Below are 5288 nucleotides of genomic sequence, written 5' to 3'. Positions count from 1 at the left end.
GTCTGAGAGATAGAAAGATAAAGAGAGAGGGAGGCTGAGATTAAACAATGACTTATGAATCCTGCACTTATACTCTTGCTTGTACCTTTTAAGTATTGCTGAATTCCTAGATTAGCTTGTTCATGTGTGTTTGATTAGGGTTGCAGCTAAACTCTGCAGGATGGTGGCTCTCAAGTATTGGATTTAAATAGCCCTGGCCTATGCCCTTGTTCTGCTATATAATGTGTGTCAATAAATTGCGTATTTGTTGTAATTTCTTGCTAATTATCTTTCAATTTTCTGTAGCGCCATGGTTTCCTGTTCTGAGGTCTAAGGTACTTGCAAGATGGCCTCAGGCTTTATGTCAAGTAGGGATCAACCACTAACTTAAGAGTTACTGAGATCCAACTCCTGCCCATTGACCTTAAGCTGCGGTTGAGAGCAAGGCTTGTAACCCCCAGGTTCCTTGGAGTCTTCACAAATGGTTATCTACACACAGTAATCATTTTCATTTTTTCTACTCATACTTGGAAGTTCTGTGAAGTGCTGCCTTTAAAGAAACTTAAGATCCATCAACACCATCGGTGGCATGCTGTCGATTTCCACAGAAAATTACTTGCACTTACAAAAAAGTATATGAGGTGAATGTACCAGAGAGTTTAAAGGCAGAATTGCAAAATGTTAATGAAGAAATGTAAAGCTCATATTTTTGTTAAATAATTTACATGAGTTATTCAGTGAAAATGTTTATTATTTCATTTGTAAAGTTGTCTGAATTTTCCTTTTGAGGTGGAACTACTTTTCGGTTATGCATAACCAATGTAATTACTGTTTTGCTATATTAAACAGTCTGGTCATTCCCATTCAAATACCATTTGTCCAACATAGTTTGCAAAATTAGTGCATCTCTAATCATAGTGTTAAAAACTGTTTGCCAAAAAGGTACCTGGATTATATACTTTTACAACTTTTTAAAGTTGAAGAAAAGTAATTAGGAAGGCCAAGCTGAAGCTGACACAGCAGTTTTTAGTTGTGCAAACCTAAAATTTAGTAGTAATCAATTAATTTAACTAGATGCTAAAGGGGGTCGCACACCGAACACATCTGGCGGACGACACTGAGCGTTCTAAAATTCGAAACAGTCGTTTTCTATGAATGTACGCACACCGCTGCGGCCCGGCATCTGTCTGCGGTGCCCAACTACGTCTCCGGAGTCTGCTCAAATTTCTGCAGCACCACTGAGCGCAACTTGCATATTTTCCAATAAATTAGACCCAAATCATTATCAAAGGACATAGATTATTTAATCTAGCCTTGTTCATTCTTGAAAATGGGTAAGACCTTGGTAACTTTTGTGTGTACTCTCTGCCACCTGAACTGCATCGACGTGCCCTGTGTTTGATACCTGTGCCATTTGCTAGGCGCAGCGCGACGTATGGCGCTTCTCGTCTGGTGTGCGACCGCCTTAATGCTTGCATGCAAATTCAAAACAGCACGTGACAGAAGTATGTATTTCTACATACTGAAAGCGATATACTTTACTGTTACTAGTAAATAGCATACTTTTAGTGCATAGCACACTGTGTAATAGATGATGTAGAACACAGCCAGTGCTTTACCGATACAGTGCTCTTACTCTTGATATCTTTGCACTTATATCATGCAAAAGTTGCAAGGTGTATTGACTTTGCATAGTCATGGCATGAGTTAAAAGATTGGATTACAACTAATACGTGTAATGTACATGAAATGTTAAGGTTTTACAGTTACTGTATACTTTCAGAACAGTGTTTCATATTCTAAATGTTTATTAGTGGTACATTCACCCCATTGACTTCTATTGTAAAAGCATTACTGTGCACACATTTGTCTTTTGTTTTCACAACCTAAGGGGGGTTTCAAAGTTATTTTTTGTGGTAATCGACAGCATGCCGCATACTGTATTTTGTCCATATGCAGAGCTTATAGGTGAAGCGTGTAATTTTTTTTTTCAGTGCTCAAAGACAATTGTACCACTTTAATATTCAGAAAAAACTATAAGCAAGCCATTCATAATTACCCTGTCAACACATAATTACCCTGTGACCCTTTAGTACTACTAAAATGTGGCATCATGCCATTGGTTTAGGATTGTTGGTAATCTGTGATCCTTGTTCACAGTGATAGGGCTAAATAATGGGTCTGTTGTTGACTTTCTCAATGACCCTGATTCTTTCTCATCCAATTAATGCTCACCTTTAATGTCGCTGCTGAACTATAAAGCTGTGAATGCAGTGTCAGCCTACGAGGCATGAAATGGGTCAAATCAGCCATTGCTGACATAATTTTTACTAAAATAACATACTCTGTCACATTCAGGCTCTGCCCTTGGTCCTTATAAAGATATTACTTTTTCTTTCTGTGCGATGCTTTACAAACAACAGTTAAAATGTACTATAAATTTGTCTGTGTAATTAGTTTACATGTAGGTATTGTGAATTGATTTCATTTGGCTGTTAAAATCCAGTTTAATTTCTTTGTCAATTATTGCAATATCTAATTAAAATTAAACACTGATCACAAATCACAAAACCCTTTATGTCAGTGCTGCCCATTTTCTAATTAATTACATTGCATATTCCTTCCTTATTTTTCCAATGCCATATCATTCCAACAAACAGCAATAACTGCAAACTGAATGGGCCGCAAATAATTGTCCATTAAAATTCAATGTATGCTTTTTACAACTGAGTTTTGTCTCTGGAAATTATCACAATAAAAACAGGGTGGTTAAATCTTTATTATCCAATATAATTATTATATATCAATTTAAATACATTCACTAAATATTAGGGAGGTTGACGTTAAATACTTGAGATGCCCTCTGGTGTGACATGCTACACTGTACATCTAAATACATCTAAAAAATTGTTAAACAGCATTTTGCAATTTGTTTTATAATTATTACGCATGCAGTTTTTATGACCATATTAATTAAGAGACTACATGAAATACCTATTTGTACTTTTAAAAATTAATTTGTCACTCCACAGGATCATTTAAAATGAACTTTTGAAGGCAAAAAGTTGATTAAAAATGGTGAAAAACTTAAGAGAAATGCCGACCAGTCATAGCATGACAAATATACACTTTCTCTTGTATATTCATCTAAATTTTAACCTAAAATCTTGATGTTAATTAAAAAAAATTCACACACGTGTTTTGCATGAACTACCCATTAATTATACATAAGAAATATGTGAAAAAGCATCCATATGTGAAAAATACACACACATATTTTATACACACACACACATACACACACACACACATATATATATATATATATATATATATATATATATATTCTATCATACATCACTAATGTCCCTACCTTTGTCTTTGTAACTCTCTCTTTTGTAGGATCCCCGTGGCAAAGGAAATCAATTGTGGTTTAAAAATCCCCCTAAATCAAATCCAAAGCATTGGCCCCTCAGTCTTAGAACTCCATTGACAAGGTAAAAGCCTCTCTACTCCAGCAAGCATTATAAAACTCTGATAGCCCACTGTTATGGTTGCCCTCCAGTCAACATCATTCAATGGCTTGCCTCATTCTCTCTTTCTCTCCCCAGCTTCACTATCACTCTGGTTGAGAATAAGTGGGGAGACTGAGTTGGAGCTTATGGTCCATCTGAAATCCAAACTGATAGTTCATTAGCTTGTGTGGATTATGGTCTGTGGATTAGGGTGGAAAGGGACTTGTCAGAGTTTATTAGTGTAAGTCTGCTGTGGGTCAGATCAGTTACCAAGAAGGCACTGCAATGCCCCTGCTCAGGATGCTTTAATTCCTGTCAAGCTTTCTCTTGCTCCTTTTTATTCTGTAAAAAATCAACCACATTAGCATCTAGCTAAGTTCATTTCCTTAAATATGATTATTACTAAACTTTTCAGAATCAGAATGAGCTTTATTGCCAAGTATGCTTACACATACAAGGGATTTGTCTTGGTGACAGGAGCTTCCAGTGTACAACAATACAAAAACAATACAACAACAGCAGCAAGACATAGATAATAATAAAAAAATAAAAATAATAATTATACACATACGTACAGACACACACATACATACATACACACATACACATACGTAGTGCAAATCTAATACAATCTGTTATCTGTTATGTACAGTGCAAATACAAATCTGTTATGTACAGTACAAATGTTTGTTTTGTTTTTTGTTTTTTATTCTCTCTCAGAGGAATGAAATGGCAGAAGAGGTTGGATGTGTTGGTTAATTATAAAAAAGACTAAGCTGTGTATTGCACATAGTTATTGCTCAATGGGTCAATTTAACAGTTCATGAGATGGATAGCCTGAGGGAAAAAACTGTTCCTGTGCCTGACGGTTCTGGTGCTCAGAGCTCTGAAGCGTCGGCCAGAAGGCAACAGTTCAGAAAGGTAGTGGGCAGGGTGAGTGTGGTCCAGAGTGATTTTTCCAGCCTTTTTCCTCACTCTGGAAGTGTATAGTTCTTGAGGCGGGGCAACCAATAATCCTCTCAGCAGTCCAAACTGTCCTTTGAAGTCTTCTGATGTCTGATTTCGTAGCTGAACCAAACCAGACAGTTATTGAAGTGCAGAGGACAGACTCAATGACTGCTGAGTAGAACTGTATCAGCAGCGCCTGTGGCAGGTTGAATTTCCTCAGCTGGCGAAGAAAGTACAACCTCTGCTGGGCCTTTTTCACAATGGAGTCAATGTGGGTCTCCCACTTCAGGTCCTGTGAGATGGTAGTGCCCAGGAACCTGAATGACTCCACTGCTGCCACAGTGCTGTTTAGAATGGTGAGGGGGGTCAATGTCAGGGTGTTCCTCCTAAAGTCCATAATAATCTCCACCGTTTTGAGCATGTTCAACTCAAGGTTGTTTTGACTGCACCAGACAGCCAGCTGTTCAACCTCCTTTCTGTATACAGACTCATCATCTTTGGACCGATTTCAAATGGACCATAAACTTTTAGGTTTTTACAACTAAAAACAGCTGTGACAGCATCAGCTTGGCTTTCCTTGTTACTTTTCTGATCACATTCCTGATCTTTACATTATAGTAAGTTTCAAAATGTTAAAACCAGTAAAATAGACTTGATTAACTATCAGTGGGCCTGACAGATCTGAAAATTAGGGTAAAAATGTTTAATGCATGTTAATGCAATGTTATAAACAATAATAAAGAAATGATGGACTGAAATATACACTCACCGACCACTTTATTAGCTACACCTGTGCACCTACTTATTCATGTGATTATCTAATCAGCCAAACTTGTGGCAGCAGTG

Source organism: Myxocyprinus asiaticus, chromosome 3 (genome assembly GCF_019703515.2).
Source record: "Myxocyprinus asiaticus isolate MX2 ecotype Aquarium Trade chromosome 3, UBuf_Myxa_2, whole genome shotgun sequence".
Taxonomy (NCBI): domain Eukaryota; kingdom Metazoa; phylum Chordata; class Actinopteri; order Cypriniformes; family Catostomidae; genus Myxocyprinus; species Myxocyprinus asiaticus.
Note: the sequence above shows the minus strand (reverse complement) of the source record.